At 40.5% G+C, this 26,381-nt stretch overlaps 1 pseudogene; it reads left to right on the forward strand.

Annotated features, from left to right (window-relative positions):
* Positions 1–3,055: 3,055 nt before the first annotated feature.
* Positions 3,056–24,872, forward strand: LOC114046391 (annotated as a pseudogene).
* Positions 24,873–26,381: the final 1,509 nt, after the last annotated feature.

Below are 26,381 nucleotides of genomic sequence, written 5' to 3' on the forward strand. Positions count from 1 at the left end.
TAGTTGATGGGATTATAGCCTCAGGAGACCGCCAGAGATTTGGCCTTGTGGGAAAGTCCAGGGTTTTTCCTCTCTGGGACCCAGATCCCAACCCCATCAGTCCAACCATTCTTAAAAAATATTTGGAATTATATAAGAAAATAGAATAAACTTCATATTCTTTTTTTTTTCGGCCAAAAACAAGGTTTATTAAAGATCTGCCATATTGGCCAGACTCTTAAGGAATCTGAACATTTGTGAGCTATTGGCTAGATTGTAAAAATGTGAGCCTTTGTCTATGTTCTTAAGGAATCTGAGAACCTTGATGGAGACAAGATGGACCTTATATTCAGAAAGACTGTGGGAGAGATCTAGGAAGGATCTTGGTGGGAATGACTGGGAGGTCAGAATGGGGTCTAGATAGGGTCAAGGATGGGAAGTAGCCAGGGACCATCAGGAGGTAAAAGACAATGGAGGGCTGGGCTTGGTTAAGGGTACAGATTGGGAGATTGGGTTTAGGTGATAATCAAAGGCCAGTTGATAGGATTATAGCCTCAGGGGGATGCCAGAGACTCCCTTGAGCAAGTAGGAGAATTCAAGGAGAATCCCTAGATGAATGGGACCCAAATTCTTTTTGAGGTAAGGAGCAAAGGTCTCAGGTTATGCCCGTATCCCATCATTCCCCCCTCAAACAAATGGGACCCAAATTCTTTTGGGGTAAGGGGTGAAGGTCTCGGCTTCTGAAATTGCTTCCTGCTGGCAAGGGGCATAGAGCTGTCCCTGCCTTGAGGGTCCTATTCAAGGGGTCAGACTTCAGTCCAGTGGGCTAGAAAACCTTCAGCTCAGTAGGAGGTTGGTAGACTGAGCAATCATCTGGAAGTTGATGGCTAGGACCCTGGAGGAGACAAACCTGGCAAGGAGGTTAAGCCAACAAGGACCAAACAGCGACAAAAGGAGTATAGAGAAAAGACAATTTCCCTGGAGGGAATTAAAGATGACTATGGCAAGGTAAAAACATAAAAGGAAAAGAGTGTGTATGATTTCACCTCTTTTTATCCACCTGTCCTGTGAAAGGGGCTGAGGCCTTTCCAGACAGAAGCTACAGGTTCTCCAAGGATTCTCAGGTATATTCCAGAGTCTCTGGGTACAAGTTGGGCAAGCCCAACAGACTTGTTGGATGGTTTCTCCTAGCTTACTGCTGTTGTGGTCTGAGAGTTTGAGACCCCTCAAAGAATGAAGTACAGGATGAGGTCGTCTGGAATGAATTCACAGACTCAAGCATTCTTTAAGTCAAGGTGGCAAAGATTTATTGTTATGCTTTTCAGCGGGCAAGGATTCTTAAGGAACCTGCGAGAGACTGAGGATGGAGCTAGGGTTTATATGGAAAAGGGCACGGGAAAGGAATGCCAGGGACACTGATGAGGTAATCCAAAGGTCCAGGTGTCTTTGGGAGCTATGGATGGGAAAGTACAGGGAGTATACCAGAAAGGGAGGGAGATGACAGAAGTATAGATCTTGGAAATCTGGCAGGATTTCCAGGACAAAACTCCTTGGGCTGGGTAAGGCACCCCTCTCTCTCTGTCTTGATGAGAGAATGTTCTGCAACAAGGAAAAGTTTTCTCACAAGACAGGAACTTACTAAGGAATTGGGAGGCTTCCAGACACATGATCTGAGGGCTGGGGCCTGAGCAGCCCAGCACTCTCTCACCCAGCTTTGTGTAGCTGCACCAGGGAGAGAGATAAGGGTTGTGCTAGGGCCCACGCATGAATAACTGCTAGACACAGTGTCCTTGGTCTGGGACACTGATTGTCAGAGACAGTGTTTCTGAGGCCAGGGAGAAATTGGGGTCCAACTACAAGCACAAGCACCCAACCACCCCATCACTGCCAGTCAAATGGCTTTTAAACAGAATGGCTTTTGCAGCCACTACTTGGAAGTATGAAGGCCATCCGGCAGCCAGAGTCTAATTGTTTTGAAAAATAAGCAGCTACCCTGGGGTCAGGTCCTAAGAACAGGGTTAGGACTCCCAAAGCCTGTCCTCTCCTTTCATCATCATACAGAGTAAAAGGTTTTTTTAGATTGGGTACAACTAACGCTAGAGTGGTGGTCAATTTAGTTTTCAATGTCTCAAATGCTTTAATTTGGTCGAGGCCCCACTCTAAAGGGAGTAAGTCAGGGCCTCGAGTACAGTCATAAAGGAGCTGAGCAATAAAACCAAAATTAGGGATCCAGAGTCTATGAAATCCAGCCATGCCTATAAAAGTTCAAAGTTGTTTCTTAATGGCTGAGACAGGGATAGACAGGATTGTCTTTTTTCCTCTCTGAGGTTAAGGAGCGAGGGGTGGGTGTTAGTTCGTGGCTCAGACACTTTACAGTTTAACATGCTATCTAGATTTTGTTCAAAGACACCCTATAGCTTCAAGTGCCCAAGAAATTAAACCCTTCTGTTGCAGCAGCCAAACAAACCTTCCTGGTGGGGCTACAAATAGGGTGATGAGGTAAAATTCTTTAGGGTCTCAGAGGAGAACAATAGCTGGGGTGGCACGAGTAGCTCACCCAGGAATTCTCTGATCCCAAACAATTAGCTCAACTGTCTCCCACACCTCCAGGGGCACATGGGGAGGTCTGGTACACAGAGGGAAAAGGGAGATGAGAGGCTTAACTAGAGAAGATTAGCTCCTCAACTTCACCATCAGATCCCTTCCCAGCAAAGGGGCAAGACAAGAGGAGAGCATAAGGAAGGAATATGCAAACAACAGATCCTCAAATAGGCAGGCGAGGGTGTATGTCTGGAGACATCCCTTATAAACTTCATATTCTTTCACCTAGAGATTCCACTATTGGGCATATACTGCAAGGAGGTCAAATCCTGAGAGAAAAGTCCAATATAGAGAGAGGATTCTGAGAAGATGGTGGAGTAGGTCAGAAAATTCCAAGCTCTCAAGATTTTCCCCACAGAAGAGATGAAATAGAACCCCAGGATGAATATCTAGTGGATAAAAATAAGTAAGGGGTGGGGGGGAGGCCAGAAAGAACCAGCACACACCTGGTGAGTGCAGAAGCCGTGAGGCAGGGATGCCTCTGGCTATGGGCACTTACAGGAGGCTGGAGGTCTTGGTTAAAGGTCAGAGGGAAGAATTGAAGGAGGATGATATGACTTTTAAAAAGTAAAACCATTTAAGAACAGCTAAATCTTATACAAATGAGATGAGAGAGGAAGAAAAACACAGAGGAATTAAATGCGGGAGGAGGGCTGCTAGTTCTGGAAACCTACTTTCATTGGGAATGTATTCAAGAGGGAACAACACATATATATCTAGAAGAGTATAAAAGTCTTCTAAATTCAGAAAGAAATAAAAAGCTATGGCACAGTGGATAGAGCACCAGGACGATAGAGTCAGGAGGACCTGAGTTCAAATCCAGCCTCAGACATTTGATACTTCCTAGCTGTGTGACCCTAGGCAAGTCATTTAACCCCATTGCCTAGAAAGAAAGAAAGAAAGAAAGAAAGAAAGAAAGAAAGAAAGAAAGAAAAAGCTAAGGGAATAAGAAAGGAGAAGAGGATAAGGGAGGAATCTCTAGAGGGGAGGGTACAGGAATAGGTTAGAAGGGGGATATAGGATGTTTAGATTAATGGGAATAGGAGGATAAGAAAGGGATTCTTGGAGGTAGGGTAGGTTAAGTAATAGAGGGCAAGGTAGAGGGTAGAAGTAAAGTAGAGGAGTTAGGAGGGATAGGAAAAAAAAGATAAGCACAAACATAAAAACAAAGATCAGAAGTAGAATTTGTTAGGGAAAGTATATGTCTACATATGCATGTATGTGTATACATGTGTATGTGTATCTATATCTATATATAAATATATCTGAGACTAATTGTAGCCTTTGGGAGGTGAGGAGGAGGAAGGGAGAAAAAAAGAACAAAGTAAAAATTGCACAGCAGAGAAAAAAGAAAACAAACAAGGAAGCAAAGAAAAGATGGACAGCTCTCAACACAACTCATAGTATTTATTATACAGGCTTTCTTGAAATGGAAATTTATTGCTATATATTTTGAATCCTCTCTTATGTTCTACTGTGCACACAACATGCTTTTTTTTCTTTTCTCATTTTGTATTTAAGTTTCAATACTTAAGTTTATAGTATGTTTCTTTATCTTTTCTTATGGTGTATTTGTTTCAGTAATTAAAAAAAAAAGAGAGAGAGAGAAAAGTCCAACATATGTCAAAGTATTCATAGCAGTACTTCTTGTGGTAGAAAAACTGAAAACAAAATAGGTGCCCATAAATTGGAGAATGACTGAACAAATTGTGTGTTATGTGAATGTAAAGGATATTATTATGCCATAAGAAATAATAAATAGGAATCCAGAGAAAGTTGGGAAGATTTGTTTGAATTGATTCAGAAAGCAGAATCAAGAGAATAATAGGAACAACAATCACAAAAATGTAAAAGAAAATACTTAAAGATAACAGAATTCAGATTAATGAAATGAAGGATTTTGATTCCACAGGACCAAACACAAAGTTATCTTTCCTTCTTCTTAACAGAGAAATAGAAGCGTGATAGGCTATGGATGTGGAATATTGCAAATATTGTACAACAGGATCAGCGTTCCTCTGTTTTGCTTAAACACTTCTCTTTGTTAAGAAGGAGGGTTCTTTGGGGAGAAGAAGTTATTGGGAAGTTATATCAATAAAAAAAAGTTTATATCAATAAAATTTTAAAATAGAGACACGAGATTATTCTTATTATAAAATCAATGAGAATGACAAATGGAAAGTGATATTAAGCAAGCTCCATATGATAGGAATGTGTTTCTCTGTGGAAACCCCTTACTCACTTTCCAACTACCTCCTGGACACCTCTACCTGAGTAATATTAACTGACGCATAGCATTTTACAATTTATAAAAAAGCTTATTTATCTCATTTGAACCTCACTATAATCATGAGATATAGGTACTACACAAGTTATTAATCCCAATTTTAAATTGAAGAAACAGGCTGAACAGGCTTAAATGACTTGCCTGTGGTAATAGAGAAATATCACATGGAATTGAAGCCAGGTCTTCCAGACTCCAAGTCCAGTGCTCTAACCACTGTGCCACATGGATGTACTACCAGTACTTCAAACTCAACATGCCTCAAAATGAACTTGTTCTGCCCTTTCAAACCTGCTCCTCTATTCAACCTCTCTATTTCTGTTAATGGCTCCACAACGTTGCCAGTCACTTAACTTCAAGTCCTCAAAGTCAAGAGGGGGAGGTGCTGGGCAAGGATTCGTGTCTGGATTAAATTGGGAGGGGAGTGTTGGCAGCCCAGCACCTGACACGGCCTTCAGAATCAGCTTGGGAGAAGCTGTGATGAGAAACCAGCAAATGTCAGGAAAAGCAAATTCATTAACAGAGACCTAGTTCGTAACTCAGAAGAACTCTTTCAAGATCTGAGCCAATTACAGGAAACGTGGCATGTACAAGCACATCCTTGCACAACCTAACAATGATGAACAGTTTCTCCCAGACTATTAGGCTGAAAGTTTGGCTTTTCATGGCCTCCCCTTGAAAATCAAGAAAGAACTCCATAGCCCATGCTGGAAGCTGGGCTCAGCCTGCAGTCAAGAGCAGCCCTTTAAATTCAGCTGTGAAGAAAAGTGCCTCTACAATGTCAGTGCCTATGATCAGAAGTCACAAGTGGGAATGAGGACTTCCAATCCCCCAGTGCAGTTCAGCACTCCTGTGTCTCCCCTGCATCAGGCTTCTCTGAAGGCAGCTCACACCCCGAAGCTGCCTCTGCTCATCTACCGCCATCTCAATCCATCCTGAACAACAGCTACCCACGGATTTCATTGCCAGTTTTCTGAGCTTTGTAATTCCCTTCCACCTTTGCCTAGGATGCCCACGGAAGGAAGTCCAATGTACCAACACCACACGTCTAACCCCCCAGGTTTTGAGTAAGAATACCATGATCCAGTTTATGAACACACCACCCTGGTAGGCAGTACAGCCAACCCCAGCTTCCCCCCACCTCTAATGATTAAACAGGAACTTAGAGACTTTGCCTATGATCCAAAAGTACCTGGCTGCCATTCCATTTGTGTGCGGTAAGAGGACTTCCTGGTGCACCCCAACAGAATAGAGAGTTGTGTGTTTGAAAAGGGCCTCAGGAAGCTTTACAATGACATCTGTGTGGTCCCATAGAAGTTCAATGGAGATATCAAACAAGAGCTGGGGCTCTACCATGAGGCCCCCACCTATCAACAGTGGGGTTCCCTACAATTGTAGCAGTTCTTGGTGGTCCTCCTTGATGACCCCTCAAATTCCCATTTACTTGCTTGGACTGGCCCCAGCATGGAGTATAAACTGATTGTGCCTGAAGAAGTAGCCCAGTGCTGAGGCATTCAGAAAAACAGACCTGTGATGAACTACTACAAGCTTAGCGGCTCTCTCTGCTATTACCATGAGAAGGGCATCATGTACAAGGTGGCTGGAGAGAGATATGTCTACATGTTTGTTTGCCATCCCCAAGAGCTTTTCTCCATGGCCTTCCTAGATAACCAGTGCCCATTGCTGAAGATGGACATGGAGTATCACATCAATGAAGAGGACACAGTGCCTCTGTCCCACTTTGATGAGAGCACGGCCTACATGCAAAAAGGTGGCTTCTGTGACCCCCACCCCTACAATGAAGGCTGTGGTACTAGCTACCAGGACTTTGTGACTGGGAGATGGATCCTTTCCAGGCCTTTTCCCTCTTTCTTCAAACATGAAGAAGAAAAGAGGAAAACATTTTGTCTTTTTAAAAAGAATACACACACACACACACACACACACACACACACACACACACACACACATCATGGACAGAGCACTTTACCAGAGGGAGGTAGGGGAGGAATCTAAACATTGATTTGGTGTAACAGGACGAAAGTGAGAGTGGGGTGGAGATTGCTTCCTTACATAGGCTTAGGAAGGGGTCATACAAGTTTGATGTACATTGAAGCTATATCATGTCTGTTTTGTTTCATATCAACATAAGAAAATGCACATTTTCTCTGAGTATCTACAGTATAGTTAACTCTCATTATATAAATAACCCCTGGGAGAATCTTGGCAGAGGAATGAAAATGCACTGAGCGTTTGTCTTGTTAATGTCTAAGAATCTGCAGGTGTCAGGGAGAAGCTCTTTGGATACACGGTTGGGTTTGGTTATTGGGCATGGCTGGTCTTGCACCTACTCTTTTTCAAGATGTATTTAAATAATGTCCTGAGCACCATCCCTCTTTTTGGGACTTTGTTTTTGCACTTGGCTCCCAGAAAATCTATAAAGTTGGAAATATTCTCTGAAGCTGACTATGTCCACCATAGCCCCTTTCCAACTCTGGCTCCCCAATGGAGCTGCAGACCAATTAATAACAAAATGTGTGTGTTTGGACACAGCCTTTCAGATCCATTAGCTATGGGGAAGCCCATTATATCAAACAAAGGATGTGGGGTTCATTGATGCTAAAAACATCAACTTGTCAAGTCTGGGATATTGACCGAAGTAGGGGAGAGAAGGTTTGTTTATTGTTCTTTCCCTACAGTACAGAGAAAAGTTATTTGATAAGAATTAACTAGGGGCAGCTAGATGGCAGAGTGGATAGAGCTTAGACCTTGGAGTCAGGAGGACCTGAGTTCAAATCCAGCCTCAGACACTTGACACTTACTAGCGGTGTGACCTTGCTCAAGTCACTTAACCCTGATTGCCTCACCAAAAAAAGCAAAAAAGATTAAAAAAATTTAAAAAAAAAAAGAATTAATTCTACTCAGTCACGTATCTACTTCCACTGTTATAGATCCAATGTGCACTCCTTCAGAAAAAACTATCCAATACATTAACTAGGTACTTTAGTAATTTCTAGACATGGTACTCATGAATATACATTTAAGCCTTTTTCTTCTGTGTTTTGTTGCTGACATATATAACACATAAACACCAGATAATGCTAATGCTTCTGTTCTCTTTGAAGCTAAACTGACACCAACCATTGATAAGCAAAGCTGTTAACTACATGTGGTGTTTCAGGACAAAAAAGATGACTTAAAACATTTATTGCTTAGAAAGTAGCTTATATCATATCTGGACTCTTGGCAGCTTTCTGCTCATCAACAAATGAATCATGAGCTTCAGCTTGCTGAGGGACATTTTGTGGGGACCTTTGTAACTTTTGATGGAGTGGGGATGCATTGACAGATTGTTGAGAATACGATGAAGTCTCTGCATGACATGGTGGTGCTGGCACTGATATTATCCATCAACTTGTCTTGGATGCTCAGTGGAAATGGGTTTGGAAGAAGATTTAAAGTTTTTAGGGTGTTTGTTTTTCTTTTTCCTTTTGTTTTCCTTTTGGGAGAATCTTGAAAGCTGAATATTTTATTCCACTTGGGTTGAAAAAAAAGGGATGGGGGTAGAGTCAAGATGGCGGAGTAAAAGCAGTGACTTGCTTGAGCTCTCCCCCAAACCTCTCCAAATACCTATAAAAATGACTCTAAACAAATTCTAAAGCAGCAGAACCCATAAAAAGACAGAGTGAAACAAATTTCCAGCCCAAGACACCTAAAACATTGATCAGAAAGGTATATTGCACTGGGCTGGGAGAGAAGAAAGAAGTTCAGCATGGGTGCACAGGCCAAACAGGCCTCAGCAAACCTGGAACAGGCCTCAGAGGACTGAATCAATAGCAGCCATGGCACTTTCCAGACTTCTCAACCCATGAACGCCAAAGACAACTTAGAAGATCAGTAGGAAAAGTCTGTGACTGTGGTGAGAGAGAAGTGCAGTCCCAGTTCCAGTCCCTGAGCACAGCCCGGGATAGTGGATGCTTCCAGAGCTCTCAACCCACAGACTGAGAGGGGAATTGAGTGTCAAATCAGAGGAGGATTGCAGGGATATCTTTGCTAGGACTGAGGCAGGATTCTCTTGTTTTGCTCATTCTTGGATCTGGGTCACAGTTCTGGGTGGCGGTCCTGGGGCAAGGAGGAGTGCTGGTGTAGTGGAGCTTGTAGTGGTGGTGGAGAGGGAATCCTCCTCACAGTTCCAAGGCAGAAAAGAGTGCTTGTGCTCACTCATAGACCAGAGCACAGGCCAGGAAAGGAGTAAACAACCTTGCCCTTGATCATAGCACCTTGGAAGAACTGAAAATTTACAGGTCCCTAGAAGTATCTCTGAAAACAGCTGCACAAAACCCCTGAAGCTTGAGACAGTACATTCTTCACACTGGAAGCAGACTCCTACCTTAACAAAGAGTTTATAACTCAAGTAATTGGCTGGGATCATGAGCAAACTTCACAAAAAAGTCAGACCATAGGATCTTTCTTTGGTGACAAAGAAGATCAAAACATACAACCAGAAGAAGACAACATAGTCAAAGCTCCTACATCTAAAGCCTCCAAGAAAAATATGAATTGGTCCTAGGCCATTGAAGAGCTCAAAAAGGATTTTGAGAAGCAAGTAAAAGAAGTGGAGGAAAAACTGGGAAGAGAAATGAGAGTGATGCAAGAAAATCATGAAAAACAAGTCAACAGCTTGCTAAAGGAGACCCAAAAAAATACTGAAGAAAATAACACCTTAAAAAATAGCCTAATCCAAATGGCAAAAGAGGTCCAAAAAGCCAATGAGGACAAGGATGCTTTCAAAAACAGAATTGGCCAAATGGAAAAGGAAGTCCAAAAGCTCACTGAAGAAAATACTTCCTTAAAAATTAGAATGGAGCAACTGGAAGCTAGTGACTTTATGAGAAATCAAGGCACTGTAAAACAAATCCAAAAGAATGAAAAAATAGGAAATAATGTGAACTATCTCACTGGAAAAACAACTGACCTGGAAAATAGATCCAGGAGAAATAATTTAAAAATTGTTGGACTATCCAAAAGCCATGATCAAAAAAAGAGCCTAGACATCATCTTTCAAGAAATCATCAAGGAAAACTGCCCGATATTTTAGAACCAGTGGGCAAAATAGAAATTGAAAGAATCCACCAATCTCCTCCTGAAAGAAATCCCCAAAGGAAAACTCCTAGGAATACGACAGCCAAATTCCAGAGTTTCTAGGTCAAGGAGAAAATATTGCAAGCAGTCAGAAAGAAACAACTCAACTACTGTGGACACACAATCAGGATAACACAAGATTTAGTAGCTTCTACATTAAGGGACCGCAGGGCTTGGAATATAATATTCCAGAGTTCAAGGGAGATAAGACTACAACCTAGAATCACCTACCCAGCAAAACTAAGTATAATCCTTCAGGGGAAAAAAATGGACATTCAGTGAAATAGAGGACTTTCAAGAATTCTTGATGAAAAGACCAGAGTTGAATAGAAAATTTGACTTTCAAATATAAGACTCAAGTGGAACATGAAGAGGTAAACAGGAAAGAGAAATCATAAGGGACTTACTAAGGTTGAATTGTTTACGTTCTTGCATGAAAAGATGATATTTGTAACTCATGAGACCTTTGTCAGTATTAAGGTAGTGGGAGGGAAAAAATTATATGAAGATTAGGGGAAGGGGTGTTCAGAATGCATGACATCTTGGGGTGGGAGGATGGACAAGATGGGGAAAAAATCTGGAACTCAAAATCTTGTGGAAGTGAATGTTGAAAACTAAAAATAAATAAATTAATAAAAAAAAGAAAATTTAAAAAAGTGATATCAGAAATATTGCATTTAGCTATTTATGATCACCTTTTTCCATGTTCCCTTTCCCAATTCAAAGAAAGAACATGAAATTTGGGGGATTTGGGCAGATTAGAAAGCAGGGTACTTTTGAGGAAACTAGCTGGTACTTGGTAAGCAACTCTTAGAAGAATGTTCCTCATTGCACCACCAGAGTGACACCAAGGAGTCTCTCTGAAAAGCAGAAGGACATGCATTCTCTGCCACATATCTCCACTCTGGGTGGCCATTAAACTCTCCAAATATAGCAGTGATAGAGGACCCCAGATACAACAAAGAGACTTATTCTCTGTACAATGCACATTCAGTCCTATAAGCAGCATATGATTGGCATGTGTTTTTACGTGCACGTGAATTGGAATAATGGGCTAATGGGGGAATATCTTGAAAATTAGTTACATATGCGTATATTTTTTGTCCCTTCTTCCCTGAGCTCTTGTGGCCATTAACTTCACTTAAAATAAAGAAAGAAGACTCAGCATACATTTTGTTGGGATGGAAATTTGGGCCCACAAAGGAAATACACTTGGAGGTGCTTCATTGAAAAGTCCATCCAAATAAGTCTGCCTAGAGAATTCTTTGCTAGTTTGAGTTCTTTATGTCACCATAGAGAGCATCTCTAATCTGGAGCATAAGGGGACGGAACAAATCTGCATCCATTATATAATTAATATTTAAGGATAAAAAAAAATATGTTGTGCTGTATAAGGCAGTGACTCACTGAGTGAAACAAGAAACCAATCCAATGTTGTCATTTCCCAGCAAAAGGAGATACACACACACACACAAACACACACACAAACACACACACATATTTCATTAAACTTTCAACCCATTTTTAAAATGTACCTAAAGATTTATTTAAAGTTTTGTTTTTATTCCACTTTGGTTTGGTTTTGTTTTCAGATAGATTAATAAACCTGGCAGCTGATTTCTGCCGCAAAAAAAAAAGACCTCAAAGTCATTTTGACTCTTCTTCTCCTCTTGCTTGCCCTCTAGATCCAATTGGTTGCCAAATCCTATTGATTCCTCCTCCATCATGGATCTATCTGATCCGTTCTGTTCCTTCTTTTCTATTCCCATTGCGACTACTCCAATTCAGGCCCTCACCTCACCTAGAATACAGATGAATATTGTTACCTAAGTTATCTTCATGCCTCCGGCCTTTCCCCTCTCTGATCCATCTGTGACATTGCTTCCCGAGTGATCTTCCTAAAGGCCGTTCTGTTGTTATTCTAGGGTCTAGATAACTGAGAAAGACATGTGTGGTAGAATTTTGGAGGGAGAGGAGAGGAGAGGGTATTCAGGAAGGGAGACACTAAGACAACCTATACCAACCTCTTAAAGAGCTTCATTCGTGGCATGCCCCTCCCTACTTCTGAGCACTGATAGAATAAGAAAGAATGGCCTAGGATCGTTGTCCCTCACTGTCACCTCTAGGGGGAAATACAGTTGAATTTTTCCAAATATTGGTTGGGAAAATGAACCAGATTGTCTGGGTACTGGAGATGATTTGAGGGCCTTTTATACTTTCTCTTGCTGTCCTTGGCACTGTTGATCCTAGGGATTTACTGTTAGGGTGGCTATGGCCTCATTTTCTCCACTCAGCTCAGTCTTTAATTTTTTTTCCTCCCCTAACATGCTGGAAATGATCATTTATAGATGAATTTTCTTCCATCTAGTAAGCCAGCTAAAGCTCTTTAAGGGTTACAAAATTCTCTTTGGGGAAAAAACAAGCCCACTTCTATTATAAGGCAAAGTTGCACTAACAGGACATTTATTTACAAATGAACAACAGATGGCCTAAATATTTATAAACAAAGCTCAGTCCAAAGTCACAAGTGTGCTTGTTTGGGGACTTGGGGGAGAAGGGGGAGGATTTCATTACTATGTAGAACTATGTAAAAAAATGCAAACTCCTGTAATGAATGTCTCAATCTCTGTATTTTATAAATAATACCAAGCATAATCTGAATAATATTAATATATTAATTTATAAATTGCATTAATATTAAAGTTGTGAAGACAAGGTAAAAGATGTCACAAACACTTTAAAGAGATCTTAAAAATTATCCAGTCTGGCCCTCATTTTTTACAGTAAGAAAACTAAGGTTCATAAAAAAGCAAAGCGACTTGCTCAAGACCACAGAATGAGTTAGGAACAAAGCTAGAACTAGAATCCAGGTCTTCTGAATTCCCATCCAGTACCCTTTCTGCTGCACCATTATTATGCCCTTTCAACTTCAATATAGAATTAGACATGGCCCTGTGAGTGGGCAATAGCCACTGGGTAAGATTTGAGGGACAGCAAGAAGTTCCCCTCTCAAAAAAAAAAAAACTTCCCAACTGAGCTATACTGATGACCAAAATTCAAATCATAAATTTATTCCTTTGCCTGAAGCTATGTAAGGCCTTTGATCCTATTAAAATTCATATTTCCCTAGGAAAGGAAGATCATTAAATCTTATCAATCATTTAAACTTTAGTATAAATGCATTTATCAGTTTCTTTCTTGGGAACAAATTTTGATGCAGAGGAGATAAGACAGAAGAGAAAACCCCATCTGGATACCCCAGCAGATAGGTGCTAGAGCCATCTCCTACTGGTTAATGATTGCTGATAGTTAAATTTTCAATGTGATCATTTATACCTCAAAAATCAGCAAACTACAAATCAAAACTTGATTTATTGTTTTGTTGATTGTCTAGACTTGAAGTGATAGAGAAAATGTTAATAATACAGATTAAACTCAAAATTACATTGTACTTACATTCTCCTCCCCGCCTCCAGCTAGTTGTTCAATATTCCTGGGGGATGGGTGGAGGAGAAGGGCAGGGAGGAGGAGTTCAGGAAAAATGAACTATAAGCCTTAATTACAAACTCCCTATTCATAGTTTGACCTAGGGGAACAAAGAGAATGTAAAGCTGGCAGTTCCAGAATTTAATCCAGAACTGAATTCCATAGAACTCTCTCCTTACCCAAAGAAAAAATTCCTAAAAGTCAATTAATCTACTTTTCTGCCTTTAAGCAGAATAACATCTATTACTCTGCCCAACCCAATCAAAGCCTCTTCCAGAAGGCTTTGTCCTGACTCATCTTACCTTTTGTAAACCAGTAAGGAAAACATTCACTTCAGAAGATAGGAAAAAAAAATGTAGTGAGAGTAAAACAACCATCCCAATTTTCCCTTTTGGTTCTCCTTGGAACAACAGTTGCACATAGAAGAAAACCGTTTTCCTCTCCACTTCTCCACAAGGGTTTCGGATGAATCCTCATCCCTACCCCAAATAAATTAAAAAACAAAAACAAACAAATAGACCTACCCTCTGAGCAATGGTATTAGTTCAAATTATGGATCAACAAGCAAACTATTAGTTTTCTTTCTCTCAACCACACCCATACCATTTCCATGGAAATGTCCTCTTTACATAGCCTACAAGGTGGTTGCCTATAAGTACCATAAAAGTTGGTTGAGTGATGGTTATAACTACATCCTTTTGAGCTTATACTATAGTGCCTTCCAATTTATGGGTCACAGAATTGATCTAAATCAATGATTTCATCTTCCTTCAGTTAACATGAGTCAGCAGCAGTATCATAATTCCTTGGGAAAGGTAGGGTGTTGAATTTTATCAGTCATTTAAACCTCAGTGTGAATGAATTCATCATTCACTTTCTTGGGAGCAATATTTGTTGAAGGAGGATCTCAAGGGAGGGGAGGAGAATTACCTAGTGGAAAAAGGCATAATTATCAAAATATGCCTCTCTGCCCAAAGCCCTTGAAGGGGTTTTGTACAAAGGGAACTCTATAGACTCAATACCTGCCTAAAGCTCAAAATCTAAAACAGGCACATCAACCTAGAAGGACTCATACAAGACATATTAATAGTCAAAATCACAAAACCAAGAGTTGGGGTACATGCTCAGTGAGAGAGGAGTTGATATTTTGCTATAGATCATCCATAAAATAAAGATACAACTTTTTGAAAAATTGCATTGGTTTTATTTGTGTAAAAACTTTTTAATTTTTTATAATCAAAATTATCTATTTAACGTTTTGTAATGCTCTCTATATTTTCTTTGGTTCTAAATTCTTCTCTTATCCATAGATCCAATAAATGAACTATTCATGCTCTTCTTAAAAAAAAAAAAGAAAGAAAAAGAAAAATTATGAAATAACGGGGCGCAGCAGCACATGCCTATAGTCTCTACTACTGGAAAGCTGAGGCTGGTGGATTGCTTAAGAGCAGGAGTTCTGAACTGAAATGGGGTAAGCCATTTGAGTGCCCACACTAAGTCCAGCACCAATACCGTGACCTCCAAGGACAGAGTAGGGAATGGGGAGGGGTAGAAACCAGGCTACCTAAGGAGGAGTGAATTGTGAACTGTGAACTGGCCTATGACAGACGTGGAGCAAGTCAGAGATTCAGTGTGGAGTCAGAGTGGGATTGGGTCCATGAGTGGCCATTGCACTTCCAGCCTAGATAAGAAGATAAGAAGACCCAGTCTCCAAAACTAAAAATGAAAAATGAAATACAAGCCACTTTCTCTTTTCAGTCCTCTGAGGGTACCTGGTTCTCTTGTTGTTAGAGTTAGTTGATAGCTTAACTACAAGCTAAGTGAGAAAGGGCTAAGGGAACAGTCAGGCATCCCTATGACAAAGAGACCCGGGCCAAGTCAATTAATTGCCTGTTTCTGTGACTGTGACTCTATGAATTACCTCTCCCCTGTCATGGAGCTTTGTGGAAACTTGACTTCTTGTTTCTTTTTATACAGATCCACCCGAGTCCTACCAAGCCTCTGTTTGCTTTACCAGCCCCAGCTGGACCATTCAGACTGGATCAGTGTTTATCTGAAGTTCTAATTCTGCTATCTTTATGTCTTTATCTTGAAATGTCCTATTTCAAATCTGCTATCTTTATATCTTGATGAGTTTTCTCATCTGGAAAATAGGGATAACCGTCCCTATGCTACCAACGACATAAGGTTGTTGTGAATATCTAATGAGTTGATGTATATAAATTGTTTTACAAAACCTTAAAGCACTGTGTAAATATGAGTTGTTGCTCTTACTGCTGTTATTTCCTTGCTGACCACTTAGTCTTAGGGTTTGCTCAGCTTGCCAGGGAATGGGGAGTAGGGGAAAGGGATGAGATACATGCACTATTTCTTTCACAAGCTCAAACCTTGCTTTCAGGAAAGGATCTGATATCAACTGTGCAATTTTGTACAAGTTACTCTTCCTCTCTGAAACTATAATTCATTTATAAAGCAAGACACTTAGAGCTAGAAGCAAACTCAGAGATTATCTAGTCTTTTTTTATGGGGTACACCATATTGTGAACTGAAGTGCCTTTGTTACCTTTCTCGGGGATATTTGTAGGAAAGCCTTGTCACTATAGTTATCATTAGGGGAAAAAAAAAGGTTTTGTTCCCCAGCTTTTAATCCTCAATTAAAAATCGGCTTTGTCCAATCTCCGATGCTTTTCACAAGAACAACAATCTGTAAAGAGCTCATCCTTCAAGCAACCTGATTGTTTATATGTTCTTCAGGGCATGAAAATGAGGGAGGTAGAAGAAGGGAAAGGTTATTACAAATGAGGCGGCAGTATCATTGTGAGGGCTCAGCAGGAATAAAAAGTAAACCAGTTTTTAAGGCAATTGAGTTGTCATATGAGATCTGGTCCAATCCCTCTATACTTGAAAGAAACTAGGAAATGGTCACCAAATGCTTGAAGACCTTCAATAAGGAATAATCTGTTTACCTCCTGAAGCAACACCGTCTACTTTTAGACAACTTTAAACGTTAAGAGTATTTTCCTTACATCACTAATTTTTTTTTTCAAGAAGACTAAGGCAGACTTGCAAACAGACTTCAGATATGTTCCCATCAGCAAAGTAAAAGGACCCAGAAAGCTAGTGACAGGATTTTTTTTTTGAAACATTAAAGATTTCAAGAGAAAACAAAAGCCCAGAGTACAAACAGATCATTGAACAGATGGATCCTAAAACTAAAAGGGGTATACTAAACCCTCAAAGAGATACAAAACTCTCTTTAAGCTATTATAAGGCAAAATAATTTGAATCAGTGCCTGATGAATTATAGAATTTTCTAAACTCCCAAAATAACATGAGACAAAATAAAAAACTCCTGAATGGTTCCAAAAAAAAATCAAAGGAGAAATTAGAAATGAACATAGATCAGAACTTAGAGGCTCCAGTGAAAAAATTAAAAGCTCAGTTAGCAGATTAGAAAAACAAGGAATCCATAATGTATAGTCTCTCTAAAGGTATGAAAGACAGATTTATAATAGAAAAATACTGAAGCAGAGAAAAATCTGGCAAGAGAGAAGCAAAAGGTAACAATTTCAAAAGAACACATGAATTCTATATAAGTCAAAGCAATTGACCTTGAAGATACAATGTAAGAATCACAGATTTTCTCCAAGCAGAATGCATTTTGCAAACACTGATTTTGCTTTGTTTTGTTTTTTAAAAATATGCTTGCTTTCTGCAATTTGCAATTTGACTCTTTTACCTGTTTTTCTTTTTGCTATTAAGATAAATGCATCGTATTTCAAATCACTCAATTGTATTCCAGGAAAGGACCTTAGACATCATCTATCCCAACCCTATCATTTTGTAGCTGAAGAAAGTGAAGTTTGGAGGAGTCTAGTTGCCCAAGTTCTAAGAAAGAAAGAGAGAGAGAGAGAGAGATAGAAAGAGAGAGAGAGAGAGAGAAAGAAAGAGAGAAAGAAAGAAAGAAAGAGAGAAAGAGAGAAAGAAAGAGAGAAAGAGAGAAAGAGAGAAAGAAAGAAAGAGAAAGAAAGAAAGAAAGAGAGAAAGAAAGAAAGAAAGAAAGAGAGAGAGAAAGAAAGAAAGAGAGAGAGAGAGAGAAAGAAAGAAAGAAAGAAAGAAAGAAAGAAAGAAAGAGAGAAAGAAAGAGAGAAAGAAAGAAAGAAAGAAAGAAAGAAAGAAAGAAAGAAAGAAAGAAAGAAAGAAAGAAAGAAAGAAAGAAAGAAAGAAAGAAAGGGAAAAAAAGGCCCTGGCTGCTTGTCTCCCTTAATTTTTATACTTTGTGTTTTGTCTCCAGTTATGCATTCAGTGGATGAAGCTCACAACCCACTCTGCCCTCAGGACTTTCCCTCAGCTGCCCTGAACACAGATCATAGAATGAAAGAGATATTTGGAATGAGGCAAGGAGATGTGGTAAGAAAAAAAAAAGCATCAAGCTAGAGAATTTACAAGTTACCTCTAGAAAAAATACCCTACAATTCAAACCTCAAGACACAGAGTTTAAATTTGACAATTTCAATGACAAATTTTGTGAGTAGCCAAGAGAAGGATCTTCAAAAGAGTCTTCAAATATTTCCTGGAGTCAGAAGACTTAGACCTGACTCTGCCACTGACTAATTGTGAGACCTTAACCTTTCTGCCCCTTAGTATCCTTGTATAAAATAGACAGAAATGACTTCAAAAGCCCCTGAGACCAAGAACTGTTTTTATATGTGTATCTCCAGCAACTGGTTTGGTGCCTCATACTTGATGGTTGCTGAATAAATGAATAAATATGTCTTGAATTGAATTCAATACCTTCCCTGCTCACCTCAAAGTATTGTTATAAGGATAAGGATTAATGGGTGTTGAAGTATCTTTTAAACTGTGTACAAATGTAGAAGTATTTTTAAACTGTGTACAAAGGTTAAAAAAAGTATTTTTAAACATCATACAAATGAAGTTTTATTATTTGCCTCCTTCTGAACCCAGACCCTGACACATTTTTTAAAAATATTTTACATATATTTTATTTTTCCCCAATTATACTCTAAAACAATTTTTAACATTTTTTTAAAGTTGACAAGTTTTTTTTATTTTTTTAAGAAAGAGCAAACAAAGAAAAATAGCCAATTCTTGTTTACTTGCAATAATAAAGGAAAGCAGGTTTGGAGATCATCCAAAACTGTGGCTAATCCAAAAATTATTTGCTTTGGCATGTTGTTCTGTGTTTATCTGAGATTCACTTCAAACATGCTAATGAAGCTTCTCTGTAGAGATCAAGTTCAGTTGATTTTGGAAAGCTGTTCTGCATATCCAGCCTAAAGTTCCTGGCACACCCTCTTACTGCAGCCCACTCGTGGGATCATATTTCATCATAGTTAAAAGACACTTTAGAGGTCATCTTGTCCAACCTTCTCATTAGAACCCAAGATAAGGTAATTTACTCGGTTATGGTCAGGATTTGAACCCAGCTTCTCCAAGCCCATAGACAATGCTGAAAGCTGCCCCGCTTTGGGGGCTTTGGGGTTGGAACAAACAAGCACCCTCTTAGATTGGCACATTCTATCCTTTCTCCAACTTTTCCTTGAGTAGAAGTAACAAAGGACTTTCAAGGGCTTCTCTGCAGCGAAAACCAACAGAAACAGCCTAGAAGTCAACAAAACTAAGCAGATTAACTGCAATCTATAGTGATCATAGTGGTTTATAAAGCAAGGACTTAAATACAGTATTTAAGATGAGCAGGTTTAACTTTCAATAACCTTAGAGCCAAGATTTTTCTGACAAATTGTAGATAATCCACTGGAAGATGATTGAGAGTTGATTATACATACAAGTGTTATGCAAAATTCATTTTAAATACTATAAATAATTCGACAAATAATACAAGCCACATCCCTCTCCAGAAGAGGCAGATTACATATTAATAAGAGCATCAAATGGTAATTTCATGGCAAAGAACACTTTGTTGGGACTAGGAAACCCACTTAGGCCAAGAAAGGATTTTCTGCAACAGCTGTTGGTCCCCAAACCATCCATTCCCAATCTGCTCTCCCAGGTATATCAAGGCCAGCTCCAGCTATCCTGAGTTGCAAAGAGTTTAATTCCCCCTGCCACTGTAGCCAACGCTGATGAAAAAGGGAAAGAAAGTCAGGTGCTCTGTGAGAAAACATCCATTTGATCAATCTCTCTGTGGATGAAGTGTCCTAGGTATACCCAATGGGGATATACAAGAGAGAAGAAAAGAAACACCATCTTCCAACAGAGAGCCATAATCTGGAGAATAAACAGGATTATAAAATTATAGGATGATAGATAGTAAACAACCAAAAACTATCATAAGAATTATTATGAGACTGGCATTATATGTTACTGTCTGAAACAGAAATCATCCCCCCCCTTTCCTTCCACTCGTTAAGGGTGATATTGATGGGGTGCTTGGGTGCTTGTGCTTGTATTTGGATCCCAATTTCTCCCTAGTCTCAGAAACACTGTCTCTGACAACCATTCCCCAGCCCAAGGACACTGTGTCTAGCAGTTATTCATGCATGGGCCCCAGCACGACCGTTATGTCTCTCCCTGGTGCAGCTACACAAAGCTAGGTGAGAGAGTGCTGGGCTGCTCAGGCCCCAGCCCTCAGATCATGTCTTTGGAAGCCTCCCAATTTCTTAGTAAGTTCCTGTCTTGTGAGAAAGCTTTCCTTTGTTACAGAGCATTCTCTCATCAAGACAGAGGGAGAGGGGTGCCTTGCCCAGCCCAAGGAGTTTTGTCCTTGGCTGGCCCAAGGACTCTTCCTCCTGCCAGACTCCAAAGATCCATACCTCTGTCATCTCCCCCTCTGTCCGGTATACTCCTTGTACTTTCTCATCCATAGCTCCCAAAGACACCTGGACCTTTAGATTACCTCATCAGTGTCCCTGACATTCTTTTCCCATGCCCTTTTCCATATAAATCCTAGCTCCATCCTCAGTCTCTTGCAGGTTCCTTAAGAATCCTTGCCCACTAAAAAGCGTAACAATAAATCTTTGCCACCTTGACCTAAAAATGCTTGAGTCTGTGAATTCATTCCAAATGACCTTGTCCTGTGCACCAGTCTTTGAGAGGTCTCAACCTCTCAGACCACAACATTTATGGCGCCCAATGTGGGGCTTGTCTGAAGTCTCAAGCCTTCTCTGAATCAAGGTAAGCCTCCCCTTCCTCTCGCCCTGTAGTTGGGTCGCCCCTCAAGCACCTAAGAAGGCTTGCTGGGGCTTTGGGTCGAGCCTGCAACAGGCTCTAGTGGATTTCCTTCTTGACAAGAGACGCCTTGTTGGGAACTTCTGCAGGTTTTTTCTCCCTCACCAGGATGCTGGTCGAGGCAAATAGACTACAGGAGCAGGTCCTTTTTTTTTTTTTTTTAAGGCTTATAGGCAAAGAGGATGGGCCAATCTCCCCCTACACCTTGAGATTCACCCCTAGGTTATCTTTTACAAAACTGGAGAAAGCTCAGTCTCCAACACCTTAAGGAAAATTTTGCCTGGTCTCCATAAGATCTGGAGAACCATGAAAAAAAAATTGTCTGATTTGTGCAGGGGATTTCTGACAAGTCTCTCTGAGCTTTTGGATTCTCCCTGTCATTACCATGTATCTGTTCTCTGTTTGTCTGTGTGGTATGAGTGAGTGTCCTATGTGTAATCTGACGCCCTTTGCAGCCAGGTAGCATCCCAAGGCTGCAGCTGGACTCTGGAAAGTCACTTTCTTTCTCTCCCCCTCTCCCTCCCTGATTATAGCAGTCTCAGAGGAGCTAGTGGATGGGAGAGAGAAAGAGAGAAAAATACTTTATTATTTAGGTTACATGATTGGCAAAAGGCAAGTTGAGAAGGATCCTCGAACTGTCAGGTCAGAATTAGAAGGAAATAAGAAATGTGCAGTTTTAAAGGGACTTTAATCAAAGTCCATCAGAAGGAAAGGCAAGAAAGTTTAAGCATGTAGGAATGAGAGAAGTATGGGTAAAAAGAAAAGCATAATCTATTCACATGAACAGTGTGAACAGAGGGTTTGAGAGTAAAAGGTTTTGAAACTTCGGAGAATTGTTGGGGAAAAAAATTCTCTCTCTCTCTCTACATTCTAACTCTGGCCAAATTTTGAATGTGGAGGGAAAGACAAGAAAGAAAAGGGGAATCTTTTCCCCTCAGATCAAAAAGAGAGGTAGTACTTAATCTTTTCTGCCTCACATAAAAGAGAAAAGTTTTTTGGGTACCAGAACACAACCAAAAGGTAATTTAATTCATTCTGGTAATATTTTATACTGTTTGGCACTAAGGTAAATTGGGAAAATGTATGGATCTGAAATGTGTTAACTGGGTGACATTAAGCAAGTTACCTCAGTTTATCTCACGTGATTGGAAGGTGCCTAACACAATGCCTGGCAGAAGGCAAACACTATAAATGTTAACTACTATTATTATTAGTTCCTTAATTAGCTGTGACCAGTATGCAATGTCAATGGTGAAGAGATGTCCCATTTTCTATGAAAGGAAATTTGGAAATACATTCAACAGAATTGGAGTCATGTGATTGGTAATGTGTTTGTTTCAAGTTTTAAATACATACATTGTTTCAAACTGGTAAATTTTCGTATCAGTTATGTCAAGCAGCTTTTCATAATTTGGATGTTATTAAAATGTGAACTGAAAGAAACTAAAGGATAGTGGGAAAATTGTGTAAAACCAGTTATATTACTTTGTCAGCCCTGCTAACCCTGTCTTAAAATGTTTGATAACTGCCACTTAGAAAATCAGGTATTTTCACCTTTACCTGTAATTAAAGAAGGGGTTATAGCTAAAACAATTTGACTATCACTTTTGAAAGCTATAAGACTGTTAACTAAGTTATATGAAGTTACTGTTTTAATGTTAAAACCTAGAATTGTTAATTGATTACTGTGTGTGAAAAGGAGGGGATTGGGTAGAAGCCTTATCCAGATTGGTTCTGCCCATTCAAAACAGTCCTCCTTGGTATATGGGGGGTTGGCAGGTAGGGACACCAAGATTAGCCCCTACCTGGGGTACATGGTAATTCCCCTTATTTTGTAAACTTGCCAAGGTCCCTGGAAACCATCTGTGTGGGCAAGGTCATCTGCCCTGAGAAAAGAACTTGTTTGGAGTTCCTAAACAATGAACTTGGCTTGCTGAGAAGTTGCAAGTGCATAGAAATGATTTCTAATGATTGGCTTTTACACCAGGACAAGTTTAAATTTGAGAAGGAAAGATATTAAGTAAAATCTCTTATGTATGTGAGTCCTGGTAAATCCTTATTGCTTATTGCAACTCCATGAGAATAAAATTAACTGTATCTGGCTTTAAGCTGGGATTAGTGAAACTTGCTGTTTGGAGTAAAAGGCTCTTGGGACTATAACTAATTTTGCTTTGAGTTTGAATTTGGGCATAGTTGTCTACATTAAATCAGTATCTGAGAGAAATGCCACAAGCTACTCAGAGGGAATGTGATCCTGTACTGTTAACGGGTGGAGGTCTGCATCTGGGAAAAAGTCATGAGGACAATCTTAGCCTCAATCTAGGATGGGATCCTCCTGGCTCAGTTTCCCCATTATGTTCCTTTGAGAAGGAATGTTTCCCACCTGTCTATTCCTGAGTCTGGCTATGATGTGGAATGGATACTGCATGACAGGAGAACTGTGACTCTTATCTGAATTCAAACAGAGCTAAGGATGTTCTGTCTTGTCATATTTGGTATGTCACATGTCCCTGCCTTTTCCTTTTATAACAGATTTCTATGACCAGAGCAAGTGGTCAGTAAAAGACATGAGCACAATGTAAGTATGTGAAATCTTGCTGTTTTGATCTGAATTTGTAGTCATCCCATGGCCTAAGTAATAGTAAAATCAGTTGTCATATGTAAAAGATTCAACTTCTGAAGTATAATTAGAGAAAGGTAAACAAACTTGTGGAACAAGATTGTGTATCTATTCAGTTGTGAGGTTAAAGTTAGGAACCTCTTTTGTTTAAGGCAGTTTTTGCAAAAAAAAAACCCTCCCTAATGTAACCAGCTCAGAGGTCTTTGCCACCCCTTTTTGTACTGGCCACTCCTTTATGGGAAAAATTTTTCTATCTCAACACCCTGTTTCTCAACGGGAATTATTCCCTTGCTTGGGAGACAAGTTCTACGGCCACTGTACAGGTAAAGACCCCTATCAGGGGAGGGATTGTAAATGTCTCTGCTGGTCTCTTGACTTGAATCACCTGTAAGGATGCCTGCAGTGATGAGTGTCCCCAGAACTTTACCTCTCCCAGCTGTACCACCTGTACCACCTGTTCTGAGGGAACACTCCCTACTTGCACCTATGACCAAATTCCTCCTACCACTCTCCTGGAAGGCTCTCCCTATTTAACCTCTTCTCAGTTGACACACAATGCCACAGCCCCCTTCTAACTATAACACTTTTGTTGATCTTTTGAAAGTTTCTCTCTTACTCGGAATATTAGCATGTAATCATACTGATCCATGGGGCATCCATGCTCAGTACCTTTTACAAACATGCCCCATCTGTGCCATTAAGGGATATTCCTTCCTTTGTGGGTTGGGTGGGCCAGCTGGTGAGGATTCTGGGGAAGAAGTAAAGCGAGATGCCACTACTTGGCAGGACCCCAGGATTGTTGTTCTAGCCACCCAGTGTTTAACACCTTATAAGGATTTTGGTGTGTGCTCCCTTGGATTTTTGGCACCACCTTTGACCATTTTCAATATTACTAAACCCAGTACCTCCACCCTAACAGGAGTAAAGCATGAATTCTGAGACAATGTTCTCTGATACCTTAAAAAGGGAACAGAATATCTCATGCCTTGGTATGGACATTTACAACATGAGTTCATTCTTTCAAACCTGACAGGTTTCAGTTGATAGTTATCAATTCACCAATTGGCAAATGACACAACTTATAGTCCTCAGGACATTCAACAACCTCTGCACTCCCTGGCAAATGTGGTCCTGGATAATCAGATAGCTTTGGATTATCTACTTGCTTAGTGGAGGTGTCTGTGCCCTGGCCAACACCTCCTGCAGTAGGTATATTAACAACTCTCAACAGGACTAGAGAAAGTCACCTGGATGTGAGACAGCCATGAAAACCTTAGTACACCAGGGTCATCCTCTTCTTGGGGATCTTGGCTTCTCTCTATGTTAACTCCTATCCTTATCTCACTCCTGATTATATTCCTTTTACTTCTTTTTGACCCTTGTCTTCTTAATCTTCTTGTCAGATTTGTCTCCTCTAGGTTCAGTGCCCTCCACTTCCAGATGACTGCTCAAGCTGTGTACCAACCTCTGTCTGGGACCACAGCCCATCACCCCTTGGACCTGGCATCGGCCAAGTTCCAGACACTGACTAAAGCACCAAACCCTTGAATGGAGGGATCCCACAAGGCAGGGACAACTCCACACCCAATCCTAGCAGGAAGCAGTTTTAGAAGCTGAGACCTTTTCCCTTACCCCAAAAGATTTTGGGTCCCATCTGTTTAAGGGGGGAATGATGGGGTGCTTGGGTGCTTATGCTTGTAGTTGGATCCCAATTTCTCCCTAGTCTCAGAAACACTGTCTCCAACAACTACTCTCTAGCCCAAGGACACTGTGCCTAGCAGTTATTCACGCGTGGGCCCCAGCATGACACTTATCTCTCTCCCTGGTGCAGCTACATGAAGCTGGGTGAGAGAGTGCTGGGCTGCTCAGGCCCCAGCCCTCAGATCATGTCTTTGGAAGCCTCCCAATTTCTTAGTTCCTGTCTTGTGAGAAAGCTTTCCCTTGTTGCAGAGCATTCTCTCATCAAAACAGAGGGAGAGGGGTGCCTTACCCAGCCCAAGGAGTTTTGTCCTTGGCCGGCCCAAGGACTCTTCCTCCTGCCAGACTCCAAAGATCCATACCTCTGTTATCTCCCTCCTGTCCAATATACTTCTTGTACTTTCTCATCCATAGCTCCCAAAGACACCTGGACCTTTAGATTACCTCATCAATGTCCCTGGCATTCCTTTCCCATGCCCTTTTCCATATAAACCCTAGCTCCATCCTCAGTCTCTTGCAGGTTCCTTAAGAATCCTTGCCCACTGAAAAGTGTAACAATAAATCTTTGCCACCTTGACTTAAAGAATGCCTGAGTCTGTGAATTCATTCCAGACGACCCCGTCCTGTACTCAAGTCTTTCAGGGTTCTCAACCTCTGAGACCGCAACAATATGAAAAGTAGGTAAGGAAGAGGGATAATGAATATTCCCCCACCTATTCCTCCCTACTCTAAGATGTGAAGAGAAGTATCCCTGAAAAATTTGAATAATTCTGCCTCTTTGTGCTCTGGAAGACTAAGAAACATATCTTGAAGGGAAAAAAAAATAGGAAGAAATTAGAATGCCTTGTCCAGCTTTGAGTGCTGACTTGGCAGGAAACATACCTAACCAGATATCTGGAGCCATGACGGCGTCAGGAATTAGAGTCACTGCGTCCCAACCTGCTGTTGGTTTCAGAAATCTTTTGAAATGAATGTGGTAGGAAATGTTCCTGACTCCTCAGGAATTCTTGGGAACTTCAGTGAGGCCAAGAGTCATTGGGAACCATAAAGCAAAAACATGGAGGTATATCAAAGTAGAAGCGCCTGCTCTAGTGCTGTTTTTGAGCCAATACAGGAAGAACTAGGCCGGTTGCCCAGAACAGGAGCCTCTGGAACGGTCCTCACTTTAGGGATGGGGTAGAAAACAGAAGCATTTCCTTTGGCAAAGGATTAGGGACAGCACCACCCAGAGAGAACTGCACAGGGAGTCTCTAGAAACTCTTAGAGACCATTACTTACTGTAGAAACCTCAGTAACTCAGGCTATACAAGTCTCTTGGGAAGTGTCAGTTATTTTTTGAGGGCTCAGTTATTAATTCTG

The sequence above is a fragment of the Vombatus ursinus genome, unplaced genomic scaffold (assembly GCF_900497805.2).
Source record: "Vombatus ursinus unplaced genomic scaffold, bare-nosed wombat genome assembly UNPS02001419.1, whole genome shotgun sequence".
Lineage (NCBI taxonomy): Eukaryota > Metazoa > Chordata > Mammalia > Diprotodontia > Vombatidae > Vombatus > Vombatus ursinus.